Genomic DNA, 18,574 nt, shown 5'->3' with positions numbered 1-18,574 from the left:
CTTTCTACACGGACGGTAGTTGTCACAGACAGTCAGACTCGGGAGACTTGTGTACTGGATACGCAGTCGTAGATGACCAAGGCACCATAGAAGCGGAACCGCTAGGCCCACCTCACTCAGCCCAGGTTGCTGAACTGGTCGCCCTAACCAGAGCATGTGAATTGGCTAAGGGCAAATCAGCCAATATCTACACCGACTCTAGATACGCATTCGGGGTAGTCCATGATTTCGGAGCCCTATGGCGCCTCAGAAATTTCATGACGGCAGCTGGTACACCGGTAGCGCATGCAGCTCACATCAAAAGGCTTCTAACAGCGATACAGGAACCCGACAGAGTGGCTGTTATCAAGTGTAAAGCACACACATATAGCTAGGACCCAGTATCACTTGGTAACAGCCGAGCAGACGAAGCAGCTAAGTTAGCAGCTGGTACCCCCAGACAGACAGACACCACACAACTGATGGTATTTAATACCATCAACACACAGAAGTTGTGTGAAATGCAAAATTTGTGTTCCACACAGGAAAAGGCAGTCTGGAAGGCGAAGGGATATGGCCAGGAGTCCTCAGGACTCTGGACGGATGGACAAGGTAAACCGGTGGCCCCCAGAGCATATCTTCCATGTTTAGCTGAGGCAGCTCACGGGCTGACTCATCTGGGCAAGGAAGGAATGTGCAAGTTGGTAAGAGCATATTGGTGCGCCCCAGGATTTTCATCTCATGCAAGTAAGAGAGCAATGTCATGCCTTACCTGTTTGAGAAAGAATATCGGAAAGGCAATACCAACAGAACCATCTCATATCCCACCTGCAGGCGGTCCTTTCCAGGCAATACAGATTGACTTCATTCAATTACCCCCTTGTCGAAATTTGAAATATGTACTTGTTTGTATAGATGTGTTCTCAAATTGGGTTGAAGCATTCCCGGCGGCCACAAATACCGCTATGTTTACTGCTAAGAAAATTGTGCAGGAATTTGTATGTAGATATGGTATCCCTAGAATTATCAAAAGTGATAGGGGTACCCATTTTACAGGTGATGTCTTTCAAGGAATGTGTAAGTTGATGGGAATTGATAGCAAGCTGCACACTCCATACCGTCCACAGGCGAGTGCGAAGGTGGAAAGAGTGAATAGCACTATTAAAAATAATTTGAGCAAAGTTATGGCAGAAACAGGATTGACATGGCCAGAAGCTTTACCCATTGTACTGTACAGCATCAGAACCACTCCCAGGTCCCCTCTTAATCTGTCCCCTTTTGAAATCTTGTTTGGTCGACAACCGCATGTTATGATTAACCCTCAGGATGATTTGAAGTGTAACAATGAAGTGACTGTAAAGTACCTGGTTAATATGAGTAAACAGCTAAGGAATCAAAATAATAATTTGAAGTTGGTGATTCCTGATTTACCAGAAAGTAATTGTCATGACATTGAACCTGGGGAGTATGTAATGATACAAAATTTTCTACGCTCAGGTTGCCTTATTGACAGATGGGAAGGACCATACCAAGTCTTATTGACTAGCACTACAGCATTGAAAGTTGCCGAGAGAGAGACTTGGGTTCATTCGTCCCAGTGTAAGAAGGTTGCTGATCCAGAGAGGTCCCGTGATAAGGAACAGACGGTAGAGGACGTTGTATCACTGGAGTGTCTGTTCCAGGAGGACTGAGGCGGCACCTGAGCATTGAAAATCACAAGATCAAAAGCAGTTGTCGATTCCCTGTTCCCTTTTATTGTTTTTCTCCAACTTCCCATCCCCTCTCCCTCAAATTATTTTCCCCCCCTTCTCATTCTTCTTCGTTTCCTCCTATAAGATGGACTTGCCCCAAGAGACTGTGATCCGGATTTTCCTGTTGACCATGATGTTGACCAGAGCAGTCTGTTCCGGCGAGAGTACCATGGAGGTCGAGAGAGGTTCTGGAATGGGTTCTGATGACAGAGATGGAGGCGTAGTTTTCCGAGAACAACATAATCAACAAGCAAAGGCGAGTATCAGAAAACGATCCGATAGCATTGACAATAGAAGGAATTGTGAAGGATTGTTAGCTGAAGAAAACTGTATCTGTAGGCTCTGTGACAACGTAGTCGAGGATGGGTGCATTAAGAAATGCCAATCCAGTTTTAATATCCACATGGACCGGCATCCCTTGAGTGACTATCACTCCTTAGTGGGTAGCGTGTTAAATCAAACAGATTGTTGGGTATGCTCTCAAGTACCTCAAGGTCATAGCAAATCAGGACTAGTACCATTTCCTTTAACGATAGGGGAGGTACTTGAGCTAAGTGGTGGGAGACCGGTGGACAGGAGGTTTAATATCTCCAGTCCTCCTAGTTTGAAGCTCCACCAATATCATGTGGATAGATCCCTCATATGTTTTAACATTTCCAATCCCCGAAAGCCGGGAAATTGGGAAGTGTCATGGAGTAACCAAACCATGACCTTTTCATATAGAGCAGATAGAATGCCGACAGATACAGAGCTTATACGCCACATAGCCAGTAGAGGAAAATCTTTCCGGTATAGGTATACCCTAGGAAGTAGGATTACGAGAGTTGGAGAGGTATCACCAGGATACTGTGCACATATCGTACAAGCTGATACGTGTACTAGACAGATGGGAGAATTAGGGTTAGGAGATTTCACATGGAAAATGTGTAATATGGTTATGTCCTACTCCGTCCCATATGTTCTCCCCGATGATGCATATTTCATATGCGGGAGGAAGGCGTATAAGTGGCTTGCCCCAAACTCTGAAGGATTGTGTTATATTGGAAAAGTATTGCCTGAGGTAATGACTGTATCACATGCCAAAATGAAAGACATACACCGTGTTGCCCAAACTCCTTATACTCACACCCATTACGAGCACGTAGTTAAACGGCACCTGATAGAAAGAACAGAGCACCCGGCCTCTGACATGATCCATGAATCCACCGGGATTCAGTTTCTACTTGCGTTAGACCTCACTCGCACCGCCAGAGGAGTGTTGAATTATAAATACATATCTGCGCTCGCAAATTTGTTAGACAATATCACAGAAATGTATGATGACACGTTTAGGTATACTGGAAGAGAACTTCAAGCTTATAAAACAGAACTAGTTCAGCATAGAATGATTCTCAATTATCTCACAGCAGTAACAGGTGGATATTGTGTCACACTGGCAACGCAGTACGGCGTGAAATGCTGCACATATATAACGAATAGTACCGAGGACCCGGTCGAGGTCATAGACCAAAAGATGGACGATATTCTCCAATTGAAGTGGGAATTTCGCAGGAGACACAATCTCACCCTTGCTGCTGTGAGTAATGAGCTGACTAGTTGGGTGTCATGGTTGAACCCGCGAAATTGGTTCTCCGGTTTAGGAGAATGGGCTCAAGGAGTTATAATGGATGTAGGGAAGTTTCTCCTATGTATCTTAGGTGTTATCATAACGATTGGCTTGATATTTAGATGCGGTCAGGCTTTAACGAAGTGCAAACGAAGTACCAGGGTGATGAGTTTAAGGAGTGAGGAAATTGTAATGCGATTTCTACGGTCCGTTTCTTTCACCTGTTTTTCCGTTTTCCTCTGAGGTAAAAAGACCCACTTGGACGAGGAATTTGATGAGCCGATATACAGACAACAGATGGATTAAAGAAGAAGTTTTGACAACCTTATACACAGATTTTTGATGAACTATGCCATAGATCCCCAGTTTCCCTAGAAATTTTAAAATTACTCTAGCCCAACACTTTTGTAAATCTATGGACATTGACAAAGCTTTTTGCTCGCACCTTATGGGCAAAAGCACAAAGAAGACTGCATTCAACAGACACCAAACAAGACCTCAATCGACGAATGTTCATTAACCTGACATAGAATACCACTGCATTTACCGTAACTATGTATTTTCTTCATCTCTACAACCTTCAGGTAATTACACACATAGTATAGGGAATACAGGCACAGATATCAGCAATCACATATTCCCCCATTCATGTATCATCAACTAAAATGTGCTCCCCATTTTTGTTACAACCAAAATCCGAAAAAAGCTCGGTAAAGTTTGACAGCCCATCCACAGACCCGTACCACGGGATAAGAAGGAATTCAAATGTATACTTCGCAATACCTCAAAGCTTGATTTAAAACACGTACGGCACGATGATACATGACCCCCCAAACATGGATTCATACACACATGCTTCTGCTATCTCACTAGGTCATACCCTTTTCCTACCTTCTCCTCTCCTCCCCTACCCAACCATGTAAATGTATTAACCCCTGACATATATTTTTCTCTTTTTGAAATGTTTTAGGAAGTGGCAGTTATTGTTGACTGCCAAAGGGTGGACTGTCAAAGTCAGAAAAATATCACGATGCACACTGCCATATTTGCACCTCATATGTGTCCCTGCTGCGCATGCGTGCGCTCTACCGTGCGTGCGCATACTCGCTGTTGCGGGCACCCGCAGGCGCACGGTATGCACATTTACGGTAGAGATTGTGTGCGTCTAGCGGGCGACTCTTTCGTTACATATTTTCACCATATAATGCATTTTGTAGATTATGGTCCCTTTGATAGATTCTGAAAGTTTAGTTAATGTAGTATGTTCCTGGACAGAGAGATCCCTCATTGTTTGATACGAAGGGTCAGACAGGAGTAATACAGTGGTGTTTAGTATCCATCGGAAGAGTATTTAATTAGCAATATTCCGGTGTTGGTTTGAAGCGGATCAATCGCTCGTGCGAATAGTTATGGACATAAGAAGTTTATGAACATTTACTGTATTTGCACTTACTTATCCATGCGGCGGGAAACCCAGTTTCCCTCCCACCTGAGCTGTTGGAAATAGTCACAGCCCACCTGTATGAATCAACCTATGACCTTTTGTTATAATGCGAAGACGAATTCCTGTGTCCAATGAACAATGAGATTGTAGGGACCATTGAATTGTATTGTGTGTGGGGCATAAATAGACAGGCCGATCACATCCAGCACTCACTCTTCATCGGTTATCATTGCTGAAAATCGGGAGCTGGATGTCCAGAGGCGCATGCGATCGTTTCCTTTGTGCGTAAGTTTTCTCCGTAATCATATTGTCTTTTCTTGTTATTATGGGCCATATCTTTCTCTCTCTCTCTTCTCTTTCTCTCATTTTCTCTTAAACGTACTTGTATTGTATTTACTGTGTAGTTACCTGGTTAGTTAGTCTATGTTATATTGTAGTGTATGACTTGTATTGTATTAATTCTTTTGCAAGTATAACATTCATAATATATATATTAGGCGTTGGACCCTAAGCACGGTATTTGTGTATTTCTTATAGTGTTAAGTATTCTCAGAGCGTCGGTGACGCTCGAACAGCTTTTGAGTTAATAAGGTTATACAGTGTTGCATTTACACCCTATCTCTACACTAAGGTTTTACAGCAAATTACATTGTTTGTGGTTTAGACATAAAGGTTTAACATTGTGAGCGTCGGCGCCGCTCGTGATCTCCTCGTGGTCTCGAGCGTCCGCTACGCTGATAGCGTAGCATTACGGTAGTCGCTCACCTATAAGTGTGCCCGATACCAACAGTGTATTCTCGTGAGCGTCTGTATCGCTCGAGCAGCCCGCTCCCGATACAGCGTCCATTATGCTATAGCGAACCATTACGTTAGTCAGCAGCCAATAGCGTGCCTGCCTGTGATCTCTTGGCCGTGAGCGAACGTGACGCTTGAGCGTCTCGACCACGGCTAAGCGATTGTTACGCAACGAGCGTACCCTTACAGTACTCCATACGCAAATAGCGTACAGTGTTCTTAGACCTCACAAAGGGTTTTAAATAAGATAAATATTTAGCTTTATCAAAGCGCACTGTCAGCAGTGTTCATTCCGGGAGTGGACAACTGGGATGCAGACTTCCTCAGCAGACACGACCTACATCCAGGAGAGTGGGGACTCCATCAGGAAGTCTTCGCACAGATTGCAAGTCGGTGGGGACTGTTCCAGATAGACATGATGGCGTCCCGCCTCAACAAAAAGCTACAGAGGTATTGCAACAGGTCAAGAGACCCTCGGGCAGTAGCTGTAGACGCCCTAGTGACACCGTGGGTGTTCTGGTCGGTCTATGTATTTCCTCCTCTACCTCTCATACCCAAGGTGTTGATAATAGTAAGAAAAAGAGGAGTAAGAACAATTCTCATTGTTCCAGATTGGCCGCGAAGGACCTGGTATCCAGATCTGCAGGAAATGCTCACAGAAGATCCGTGGCCACTTCCTCTAAGACAGGACCTGTTGCAACAGGGGCCCTGTCTGTTCCAAGACTTACCGCGGCTGCGTTTGACGGCATGGCGGTTGAACGCCGGATCCTAGCGGAAAAGGGTATTCCAGATGAGGTCATTCCTACGCTAATAAAGGCTAGGAAGGACGTGACATCTAAACATTATCACTGTATATGGCGAAAATATGTTTCTTTGTGTGAGGCCAGGAATGCTCATACGTAAGAATTCCACCTGGGCCACTTCCTTCACTTCCTACAAACTGGAGTGAATTTGGGCCTAAAATTAGGCTCTATTAAGGTTCAGATTTTGGCCTTATCCATTTTCTTTCAAAAGGAATTGGCCTCTCTTCCTGAAGTAAGTACAAACTTTTGTGAAGGGAGTACTGCATATTCAGCCTCCTTTTGTACCTCCGGTGGTCCCTTGGGACCTTAACGTGGTGTTAAGGTTATGGTTTGAACCACTTAAAATGGTGGAGTTTAAATATCTCACTTGGAAGGTGGTCATGTTATTAGCCTTGGCTTCCGCTAGGCGAGTGTCGGAATTAGCAGCTTTATCACATAAAATCCCCTATCTGGTTTTCCATATGGATAGAGCGGAATTGCAGACCCGTCCTCAATTCCTGCTAAAAGTGGACTCATCCTTTCATATGAACCAACCTATTGTGGTGCCTGTGGCTACGCGTGACTTGGAGGATTCCGAGTCCCTTGATGTGGTCAGGGCTTTGAAAATTTACGTGGCCAGAACGGCTAGAGTCAGAAAAACAGAAGCACTGTTTGTCCTGTATGCAGCCAACAAGATTGGCACCCCTGCTTCAAATCAGACTATTGCTCTCTGGATCTGTAACACGATTCAGCAGGCGCATTCTATGGCGGGATTGCCGTTGCCTAATTCAGTCAAGGCCCATTCCACTAGGAAGGTGGGCTCTTCTTGGGCAGCTGCCCGGGGGTCTCGGCACTACAGCTGTGCCGAGCTGCTACTTGGTCGGGTTCAAACACCTTTGCAAAGTTCTATAAGTTTGATACCCTGGCTGAGGAGGACCTCCTGTTTGCTCAATCGGTGCTGCAGAGTCATCCGCAGGAGCCCGTTTGGGAGCTTTGGTATAATCCCCATGGTCCTTACGGAGTCCCCAGCATCTTTTAGGACGTAAGAGAAAATAAGATTTTAAACCTACCGGTAAATCTTTTTCTCGTAGTCCGTAGAGGATGCTGGGTGCCCGTCCCAAGTGCGGACTACTTCTGCAAGACTTGTATATAGTTATTGCTTACATAAGGGTTATATGTTAGTTTTCATCGGTCTTGGACTGATGCTATGTTGTTTTCATACTGTTAACTGGGTAGTATATCACAAGTTATACGGTGTGATTGGTGTGGCTGGTATGAATCTTGACCTTGGATTAACAAAAATCCTTTCCTCGTACTGTCCGTCTCCTCTGGGCACAGTTTCTCTAACTGAGGTATGGAGGAGGGGCATAGAGGGAGGAGCCAGTGCACACCCAGATCTAAAGTCTTTCTTAAAGTGCCCATGTCTGCTGCGGAGCCCGTCTATCCCCCATGGTCCTTACGGAGTCCCCATCATCCTCTACGGACTACGAGAAAAAAAATTTACCGGTAGGTTTAAAATGTTATTTTTTTCTCTGCAACCCACTGCTAAATTGTGCTTCCTAGCTGTTTTTTATAAAATCACTTAATTAAATCTAACTCTGATTACGTCAGAGAAGGCCAGGTACCCTACACCATAAGAGGGGGTTTGACATTTTGACTTGTCTACTTAAAGATCACCAAAATCTGATCACAAGGTCAATTACATCCCTGGGTGGGATTGAACCACCAACCTTTTGGTTAATAGCCCATGTAAGTGAAAGAGATCCTGAAGCACTCACTCATCATGGGAAAGTACCAATGTGTTTCTTACAAAAATTCTCCAGATTATTGACTTTTTAAAGTTTTTCTAGGAAACGTTCTAGATAAATGCTTATTAGCCTTTGTCAGTATCTACTTTTGCAAGGTGTCTATGTGGCGCAATCGGTTAGCATGTTTGGCTATTAACCAAAAGGTTGGTGGTTCAATCCCACCCAGGGATGTAAATAACCTTGTAATCAGATTTTGGTGATCTTTAAATAGACAAGTCAAAATTTCAAACCCCCTCTTATGGTGTAGGGTACCTGGCCTTCTCTGATGTAATCAGAGTTAGATTTGATTAAGTCATTTTATAAAAAAACAGCTAGGAAGCACAATTTAGCAGTGGGTTGCAGAGAAAAAAAATTATGCTGGCAGAAAAGTCCAATTTAGTGACGAAACAGCTCTTCATTTTCTGATTTTATGTTTATGCTAACAAATTTGCTCTCTGAAAAGTGTCCACAAAGCCAAGTCTCTGATTAACACCTTTGTAGGGATGGTTTTTCACCTATTACTGAATTAAACTTGCTTCATTGGAAAGGCAGCAAGATGCATCCTCATTTCAATGTCTACTGAAATAATACAGGTTGACACCAGGAAACATAAACGTCACTGCATCCTTGCTGCTTCCTCATGGGGAAGTCTGTTTAATGTGAAAACAAGGTGATATCTAATCAGCACACAGGTAAGGAATTAAGAAAATCCTTCTTTATGGGTGAAGATGTTTCTCACAAAATTGTTGCACCAAAGCATCATTGAAATTCAAGCTGGAAAGATGATTTTAATATATCACTTGTACATTTTGTACTGCTCTTCTGGTGACAATGTAGTTTGTTTTTGTCAATTACCATTTTAATAATAGGGTAAAGAAAATTAAGTGGATTTTTGAAAGAAAACAATACTGTCAATATACTATTAAAACAAATTAAAATGGTAAAAGTTATTGTACTTTAAGTAAAAATAAAAGAGCCAAAATATCAATCCCAGTTTTGGATTACTTTAATTAACAAAAAACAATGCATATAGCAGAGGATAGTTTCAATCTGCCTACCTCTGGGTTATGGGCCCAGCATGCTTCCGTTGCAGTACTCTGCTGCTCATGTAAGTGCAAGAGATCCTGAAGCACTCACTCATCATGGGAAAGTACCAATGTGTTTCTTACAAAAACTCTCCAGATTATTGACTTTTTAAAGTTTTTCTAGGAAACGTTCTAGATGAATGCTTATTAGCCTTTGTCAGTATATACTTTTACGAGGTGTCTCTGTGGTGCAATCGGTTAGCATGTTTGGCTATTAACCAAAAGGTTGGTGGTTCAATCCCACCCATGGATGTAATTGACCTTGTGATTAGATTTTGGTAATCTTTAAGTAGACAAGTCAAAATGTCAAACTCCCTCTTATGGTGTAGGGTACCTGGCCTTCTCTGATGTAATCAGAGTTAGATTTGATTAAGTGATTTTATAAAAAACAGCTAGGAAGCACAATTTAGCAGTGGGTTGCAGAGAAAAAAAACTATGCTGGCAGAAAAGTCCAATTGAGTGATTAAACAGCTCTTCATTTTCTGATTTTATGTTTATGCTAACAAATTTGCTCTCTGAAAAGTGTCCACAAAGTAAAGTCTCTGATTAACACCTTTGTAGGAATGGTTTTTCACCTATTACTGAATTAAACTTGCTTCATTGGAAAGGCAGCAAGATGCATCCTCATTTCAATGTCTACTGAAATAATACAGGTTGACACCAGGAAACATAAACGTCACTGCATCCTTGCTGCTTCCTCATGGGGAAGTCTGTTTAATGTGAAAACAAGGTGATATCTAATCAGCACACAGGTAAGGAATTAAGAAAATCTTTCTTTATGGGTGAAGATGTTTCTCACAAAATTGTTGCACCAAAGCATCATTGAAATTCAAGCTGGAATGATGATTTTAATATATCACTTGTACATTTTATACTGCTCTTCTGGTGACAATGTAGTTTGTTTTTGTCAATTACCATTTTAATAATAGGGTAAAGAAAATTAAGTGGATTTTTGAAAGAAAACAATACTGTCAATTTACTATTAAAACAAATTAAAATGGTAAAAGTTATTGTACTTTAAGTAAAAATAAAAGAGCCAAAATATCAATCCCAGTTTTGGATTACTTTAATTAACAAAAAACAATGCATATAGCAGAAGATAGTTTCAATCTGCCTACATCTGGGTTATGGGCCCAGCATGCTTCCGTTGCAGTACTCTGCTGCTCATGTAAGTGCAAGAGATCCTGAAGCACTCACTCATCATGGGAAAGTAGCAATGTGTTTCTTACAAAAACTCTCCAGATTATTGACTTTTTAAAGTTTTTCTAGGAAACGTTCTAGATGAATGCTTATTAGCCTTTGTCAGAATGGACTTTTACGAGGTGTCTCTGTGGTGCAATCGGTTAGCATGTTTGGCTATTAACCAAAAGGTTGGTGGTTCAATCCCACCCAGGGATGTAATTGACCTTGTGATCAGATTTTGGTGATCTTTAAGTAGACAAGTCAAAATTTCAAACCCCCTCTTATGGTGTAGGGTACCTGGCCTTCTCTGATGTAATCAGAGTTAGATTTGATTAAGTGATTTTATAAAAAACAGCTAGGAAGCACAATTTAGCAGTGGGTTGCAGAGAAAAAAAAATTATGCTGGCAGAAAAGTCCAATTGAGTGATTAAACAGCTCTTCATTTTCTGACTTTATTTTTATGCTAACAAATTTGCTCTCTGAAAAGTGTCCACAAAGCCAAGTCTCTGATTAACACCTTTGTAGGAATGTTTTTTCACCTATTACTGAATTAAACTTGCTACATTGGAAAGGCAGCAAGATGCATCCTCATTTCAATGTCTACTGAAATAATACAGGTTGACACCAGGAAACATAAACGTTACTGCATCCTTGCTGCTTTCTCATGTGGAAGTCTGTTTAATGTGAAAACAAGGTAATATCTAATCAGCACACAGATAAGGAATTAAGAAAATCTTTCTTTATGGGTGAAGATGTTTCTCACAAAATTGTTGTCCCAATGCATCATTGAAATTCAAGATGGAAGATGATTTTAATATATCACTTGTACATTTTGCATTGCTCTTCTGGTGACAATGTAGTTTGTTTTTGTCAATTACCATTTCAGTAATAGGGTAAAGAAAATTAAGTGGATTTTTTAAAGAAAACAATGCTGTCAATATACTATTAAAACAAATTAAAATGATAAAAGTTATTGTACTTTAAGTAAAAATAAAAGAGCCAAAATATCAATCCCAGTTTTTGATTACTTTAATTATAAAAAAAAATGCACATAGCAGAGGATAGTTTCGATTAATCGACCTCTGGGTTATGCGCCCAGCATCCTTCCATTGCACTACTCTGCTGCTCATGGAAGTCCGAGAGATCCTGAAGACTAAATTGATTAAAGGCCTAAAAGTACTGGACTATAAGGAAAGACTTACTAGGCTGAATATGTATACACTAGAAAAGAGGTGCCTAAGAGGAGATATTATTAATATCTTCAAATATGTAAAGATACATAACAAAGAGTTATCAGAGGAATTATTTATTAAAAGAACACGTGGTCACTCGCTGCGACTGGAGGAAAGTTCAGAACGCAATGGAGGAAAGGTTTCTTCACTGTTAGGGCAATCAGGATGTGGAATTCCCTGCCAGGGAAGGTGGTAATGGCGGACTCTGTAATTGGATTTAAAAAAGGAATGGATACATTTCTGAATGAAAAAGCTATCCAAGGTTATAATACTTAAAATATCAACATGGTTAATCCGGGGGTAACATGAGTTATAGTAGCTAACTAGTCATAAAACATTATTCAGCAAGTATGTAGAATCATCACAACTTAAAACAGGTTGAACACGATGGGCAATTTGCCTCTATTCAACCTCAAAAACTATGTTACTATATGTTACTATATTACTGTAGTATACAGAACACCACAATGCAATGAGCAGTGATAGTGAGCACTGATGAGGATACTAGAACTGACACTGAGCAGCAAGATGCAGCACTGGACTATTAGTAATGTACTGTAGTATGCTGAGCACCACAATGCAGCACAAGACAATGAGCAGTGATACTGAGCACTGATGAGGATACTACTGAGAACTGACACTGAGCAGGAGAGACACACTACTAGTATTACTGAGCAGCAATAAGTAACCACTGATACTGAGCACTGATATTGAGATTTCCACTGAGAGAACATAGCCACGTCCTCTCCGCTCTCTCTTCAATGCACGAGTAAAAATGGCGGCAACGCGCTGCTCTATATATAATATCCGAATCTCGCGAGAATCCGACAGCGGGATGATGACATTTTCCCTTGTTCAGGTTTTCCGAGTCAGGCGGGAACAACCGAGCCTGCCTCAGACCAGTGTAAACCACGTGGAGTTCGTGGGGAATTCGGTTCTCGGAGAACCGAACCCGCTCCTCTCTACCTTATACCCATCAATTTTTTTTATTTTCAATCTAAGCCCCTGCAGTTTTCTGTAAGCATCTGCTTCGCTATGATGATCAACAAGTCACAAGGGCAAACACTCAGGGCTTGAGGCATAGATCTTTGGACTAGCTGCTACAAGCATGGCAGAGGTGTCACTATCACTGGTGACACCCAGAGAGGTGTCGAGGGAGATTGTAATGCAGTGCGTGCAAATAAGCAGCGCAATGGTAAAAAGGAGGCATGATTTCATAGGTAGGGGCGTGGCCTGGTGGCCTGAATCTACATTTTGTTGCTCCGGGTGTCCCGGGGGTTGGGTGCTGCACCCGGGGACTAGTGTGTAAGCGGTGCTGGCTCCTGCACAGTGATAGGGCATGGCCACCCAGTATGACACCTCCCTTCTTGACCATGCTGTAATTGCAGTCGCACTGCAGTTCAGCGTGATCATAAACAATGGTGTAGCCTCCTGCTGGTGCAGACTGTATGTGCGCGCAGGAAGCCGCCACCATTTTTGTGATCACAGCGGCTGAATGTGATGTCATACAGCCGCTGTGACCACGCCCCCTGTGTCTCCTCCATTGCAGACCCCATTTTGAAGCCTTGCCCCCGCACTGCTCCATCCCTGACTTGGAAATGGAGTGTTGCTGACCCCACTCTCCCCCCCTGCCCCGATTGACAGGCAGAGGCGATCGCATGCAGGCACATGCGTATGCTCTTAGCAATTTTTGCAGTTGGATCGCTTATTGTGATTGCAATCCAACCTGAATCAGGCCCTATTACCTATCACAATGCGCTGCGGGCAGTACAAAATTGGGTTAATATAGGAGAAAAACCCCCAGACCTGTGCTCCTTAACTGTACCTGGTGGCTAGTGGAGCGGCTGCCCAGTAATCAGTGTCCACCCCAGTGCGCACACGGCCCACCCCCTACGGCCACGCTCCCCTTAATCAGCGGCCTCGTGATCCGGAAGGGCGGTGTGTGTGTGTGACTGACCTTAGGAAGAAACCGGAGCCTCCGCTGCAGTGACCCAGCAACCAGGGCACGGGAGTATACAGCGCCGCTGGGAGTGATGAAGCTGCAGTAAAGATGTCTATTAGACCTAGCCTGCAGCAGCCCTTGTAGATTCTCATAAAACAAGTTCTTCTTTTCTTGTCAAAATTAATAGCTAAGAATAGGCTGCCTGAGGCAGGCCCCTGTTAAGTGGCCTGCTACTGAAGGCACCAACTACAAACTGAGCTCCCTGTTCATGGAAGCGGGGTTATAGAGGAGGATGCGCTGAGCATCTTGGGAACAGTCAAAAGCTTTGAGCCGGTTGGTGCCTCAGATCAAGATCCTACTCTACACCCCAATGTGAATCCTTGTGGAGTCCAGTGTACCCCACAGAAGAAATTAATGTGTCACACCCATTGGCAGCAACCTTAGAATAGCTGCTGACGGGCACAATTGAGAAAGGAAGGGGGGGGGCATTTGAATCCAGCACATAGATGCAATTCAAATATGTAATTTGTACCTTCCTATTTTAAAATATAATGGATGAACCTCACCCTGTGAGAACAATCTTCATGATCAAGAGATCTAATATGTAAAATAAGTATGAGTTGGGATAGGGCTGGGGAGGGTGGCAGCTCGGGCAGCCCCTCCCCCGTCAAGTTAAGGAGATTCAACTGAGGAAGCACAAGGGAACTCTCGTCTGGGGACAACAACTGCAGGGAGACCACATCTTTTCAGATGAACATGGGAGGGCGGAAGGCTGCCTAATACTGAAGCACCATCAAATATCAAACCATATCCAACAACTAGTACAAGCATTCCTGGGGAAAGGTCTGCAGCAGACGGATTTGCATACGGTGATGTCATCCAAGCAGTGGGCCAAAGTTGGCTGGAACCCTCATCTGCATATAAAAAGAGAAAAGGGGCATGCAGGGCATGGCGGCCTTTTGCAGTGCTTGGATGACCCCTAGTTTGCATTAAACACCCCCACCCTCCTTTGGTGTGGGGCTCATGTTGGCCATGCCCCATCCCCTGAAGCATTCATGCTGATTTCTTGCAGCAGCTGGGCACTGTAACAGCTCCAGAGCTGCTCTGTAAGGCAAGTAAAAGGGTGTGGGCCCTGCAGCACCACCTGTAGTTCGCATTGTGCGTTGGAAGGCACAAAGTAAGCAGACGGGAGGAGAAGTCAGGATAGTACACAAGGGCATCCTTTTCTCTTAGTCCGTAAAGGATGCTGGGGTCACATTAAGAACCATGGGGTATAGACGGGATCCGCAAGAGACATGGGCACTTTAAGACTTTCAAAGGGTGTGAACTGGCTCCTCCCTCTATGCCCCTCCTCCAGACTCCAGTTATAGGAACTGTGCCCAGGGAGACGGACATTTCGAGGAAAGGATTTATTGTTAAACTAAGGTGAGCATCTTACCAGCTCACACCTTAAGCATGCCGCAGAACGTGGCATTCAACAGAACACAAGCCAACGGCATGAACAATTGCAGCAAAAAGCTGACCAGAACCGTAACACAACATGTGTATAACCACAAGTAATAACTGCAGACACAGTATGGACTGGGACGGGTGCCCAGCATCCTCTACGTACTAAGAGAAAAGGATTTACCAGTAGGTATTAAAATCCTATTTTCTCATACGACCTAGAGGATGCTGGGGTCACATTAAGAACCATGGGGTTATACCAAAGCTCTTGAACGGGTGGGAGAGTGCGTACGACTCTGCAGCACCGAATGACCCAACTTGAGGTTATCATCAGCCAAGGTATCAAACTTGTAAAACTTAGCAAAAGTGTTTACTAAATAGCTGCTCGGCAAAGTTGCAATGCTGAGACTCCCCGACCAGCTGCCCAGGATGAACCCACCTTTCTAGTAGAATGGGTCTTCACCTAATTCAGTAACGGCAATCCTGCCGTGGAATGAGCATGCTGAATCTTACCACAGATTCAGCGCATAATGGTCTGCATGGAAGCAGGACACCCAATCCTGTTGGGAGCATACAGGACAAACAGAGCCTCTGTTTTCCTAATCTGAACCGTTCTGGTGACATAAATTTTCAAAGTTCTGACCACAGCCAGAGACTTTGACTCAACGAAGGTGTCAGTGGCCAAAGGCACCATGTGGAAAGATGAACCACCTTTGGCAGAAATTGTTGACGTGTCCTCAATTCTGCTCTATCTTCATGAAAGATCAAATAAAGGCTCTTGTGATACTGCATGGTTTGTACTGTTTTCCATGTGCTCCCAGATCTTTCAAGCAAGTAGCATGGTCAAGAAAGTTCTGTTTGAAAAGAAACAAACATTTACTGTCATTGTTATGCAAATAAACTTACATTAAAGCTAACAAGAAAGCACACTCGTTCTGTCTTTAAACTGATAAAAGAAACCCCAATAATATGGGGCATGCAAAAATTGAGATAAAACTCAGTTTTGCTCCTCTCCACGGAAATCTTTAATAAAAGGCGAAATATTTGTTAGTTCTGAAGAGAAACCAGAGCATGACCAAGATTCCACCTGTCGCCTGAGTGCCATGCCAGCAGTTCTCATTCAGCTCAAAGTGAGCACCCAATTTGAATGAAAGAAAGCAGATTTCTCACCAGGCTTCCCCTTGCTATAAACATGGTTTGTACTCTTTTCCATGTGCTCCCAGATCTTTCAAACAATTAGTGTGGTCAAGAAAGTTCTGTTTGAAAAGAAACAAACATTGACTGTCATTTCTATGCAAATGAGCTTACATTAAAGCACACTCGTTCTATCTTTAAACCGATAAAATAAAACCCCAATAAGATGGGGCATGCAAAAATTGAGATAAAACTCAGTTTTGCTCCTCTTCACGGAAATCTTTAGTAAAAGGCGAAAGATTTGTTCGTTCTGAAGAGAAACCACAGCATGACCAAGATTCTACCTGTCGCCTGAGTGCCATGCCAGCAGTCCTCATTCAGCTCAAAGTGAGCACCCAATTTGAAAGAAAGAAAGAAAGCAGATTTCTCACCAGGCTTCCCCTTGCTATAAACATGGTTTGTACTCTTTTCCATGTGCTCCCACATCTTTCAAGCAATTAGTATAGTCAAGAAAGTTCTGTTTGAAAAGAAACAAACATTTACTGTCATTTCTATGCAAATGTGCTTACATTAAAGCACACTCGTTCTATCTTTAAACTGATAAAAGAAACCCCAATAAGACGGGGCATGCAAAAATTGAGATAAAACTCAGTTTTGCTCCTCTCCACGGAAATCTTTAGTAAAAGGCGAAAGATTTGTTCGTTCTGAAGAGAAACCAGAGCATGACCAAGATTCCACCTGTCGCCTGAGTGCCATGCCAGCAGTCCTCATTCAGCTCAAAGTGAGCACCCAATTTGAAAGAAAGAAAGCAGATTTCTCACCAGGCTTCCCCTTGCTATAAGCATGGTTTGTACTCTTTTCCATGTGCTCCCAGATCTTTCAAGCAATTAGTATGGTCAAGAAAGTTCTGCTTGAAAAGAAACAGACATTTATTGTCATTGTTATGCAAATAAACTTACATTAAAGCTAACAAGAAAGCACACTCGTTCTGTCTTTAATCCGATAAAAGAAACCCCAATAATATGGGGCATGCAAAAATTGAGATAAAACTCAGTTTTGCTCCTCTCCACGGAAATCTTTAGTAAAAGGCGAAAGATTTGTTCGTTCTGAAGAGAAACCAGAGCATGACCAAGATTCCACCTGTCGCCTGAGTGCCGTGCCAGCAGTCCTCATTCAGATCAAAGTGAGCGCCCAATTTGAAAGAAAGCAGATTTCTCACCTGTCTTCTCCTTGCTATAAGCATGGTTTGTACTGTATTCCATGTGCTCCCAGATCTTTCAAGCAAGTAGCATGGTCAAGAAAGTTCTGTTTGAAAAGAAACAAACATTTACTGTCATTTCTATGCAAATGAGCTTACATTAAAGCACACTCATTCTATCTTTAAACCGATAAAAGAAACCCCAAAAAGATGGGGCATGCAAAAATTGAGATAAAACTCGGTTTTGCTCCTCTCCACGGAAATCTTTAGTAAAAGGCGAAAGATTTGTTCGTTCTGAAGAGAAACCAGAGCATGACCAAGATTTTTATCTGAAAATATGTGTTCTCCCTGCAGTTGTTGTCCCCAGATGAGAGTTCCCTTGTGCTGCCTCAGTTGAATCTCCTTTACTTGACAGGGGGATGCTCGAGCAGCGACCCTCCCCAGCTCTAGCCCAACTCCTACTTACCTGCCAGGTGAGATACTATGATCATGAAGGTGCTTCTCCCAGGGCAAGGCTCACCCATTGCACTCTGGGTGTGCTGCTTCTGCGTTTTCCCCAAATGTGGGAAACTTGACTGCATAATTTGTGTTTCCCCTGGTCGGCTCTCGTATAATTCAGATCTCTTTGTCTCAGGTCTCTCTCCAGCCTAGTTTGCTGTCTGTTTCCACTTCTCTTTTCTTGAGCCGCTCCCTTCTATGCCCTTGCGCACTATCCTGACTTCTACCGTCTGCTTACTTCGTGCCTTCCAACGCACAATGCAAACTACAGGTAGTGCTGCAGGGCCCACACCCTTTTACTTGCCTTACAGAGCGTCTCTGGAGCAGTTACAGTGCCCAGCTGCTGCAAGAAATCAGCTTGAATGCTTCAGGGGCTGGGGCATAGCCAACATGAGCCCCACACCGAAGGAGGGTGGAGGTGTGTAATGCGAACTAGGGGTCATCCAAGCGCCGCAAAAGGCCGCCATGCCCTGCACGCCCCTTGTCTCTTTTCATATGCAGACGAGGGTTGAAGCCAACTTTGACCCACTGTTTGGATGACATCACCATATGCAAATCCATCTGCTGCAGGCCTTCCCCCAGGAATGCTTGCACTAGTTGTTGCATTTGGTTTGTTGTTTGGGGGTGCTTCAGTATTAGGCAGCCTTCTGCCCTCCCATGTTCATCTGAAAATATGTGTTCTCCCTGCAGTTGTTGTCCCCAGATGAGAGTTC

At 43.3% G+C, this 18,574-nt stretch overlaps 7 non-coding genes across 7 annotated transcripts; 2 read left to right on the top strand and 5 right to left on the bottom strand.

The window, feature by feature from the left end:
* The first annotated feature begins 10,553 nt into the window (after positions 1–10,553).
* TRNAN-AUU (transfer RNA asparagine (anticodon AUU)) lies at positions 10,554–10,627 on the top strand. Its single transcript has one exon. It is a non-coding gene; the product is annotated as a tRNA-Asn (tRNA).
* A 5,361-nt stretch (positions 10,628–15,988) lies between these two features.
* On the bottom strand, positions 15,989–16,104 carry LOC135005040 (U5 spliceosomal RNA). Its single transcript, XR_010205732.1, has one exon. It is a non-coding gene; the product is annotated as a U5 spliceosomal RNA (small nuclear RNA).
* Positions 16,105–16,379: 275 nt separating this feature from the next.
* LOC135005012 (U5 spliceosomal RNA) lies at positions 16,380–16,495 on the bottom strand. The gene has a single exon (XR_010205704.1). It is a non-coding gene; the product is annotated as a U5 spliceosomal RNA (small nuclear RNA).
* Positions 16,496–16,773: 278 nt separating this feature from the next.
* LOC135005000 (U5 spliceosomal RNA) lies at positions 16,774–16,889 on the bottom strand. Its single transcript, XR_010205692.1, has one exon. It is a non-coding gene; the product is annotated as a U5 spliceosomal RNA (small nuclear RNA).
* A 286-nt stretch (positions 16,890–17,175) lies between these two features.
* LOC135004996 (U5 spliceosomal RNA) lies at positions 17,176–17,291 on the bottom strand. Its single transcript, XR_010205688.1, has one exon. It is a non-coding gene; the product is annotated as a U5 spliceosomal RNA (small nuclear RNA).
* Positions 17,292–17,561: 270 nt separating this feature from the next.
* LOC135004998 (U5 spliceosomal RNA) lies at positions 17,562–17,677 on the bottom strand. Its single transcript, XR_010205690.1, has one exon. It is a non-coding gene; the product is annotated as a U5 spliceosomal RNA (small nuclear RNA).
* Positions 17,678–17,821: 144 nt separating this feature from the next.
* Positions 17,822–17,984, top strand: LOC135004947 (U1 spliceosomal RNA). The gene has a single exon (XR_010205658.1). It is a non-coding gene; the product is annotated as a U1 spliceosomal RNA (small nuclear RNA).
* The last annotated feature ends 590 nt before the right edge of the window (positions 17,985–18,574 follow it).

The sequence above is a fragment of the Pseudophryne corroboree genome, unplaced genomic scaffold, assembly GCF_028390025.1.
Source record: "Pseudophryne corroboree isolate aPseCor3 unplaced genomic scaffold, aPseCor3.hap2 scaffold_195, whole genome shotgun sequence".
Lineage (NCBI taxonomy): Eukaryota > Metazoa > Chordata > Amphibia > Anura > Myobatrachidae > Pseudophryne > Pseudophryne corroboree.
Note: the sequence above shows the minus strand (reverse complement) of the source record. Positions and strands in the feature narration are given on the sequence as shown.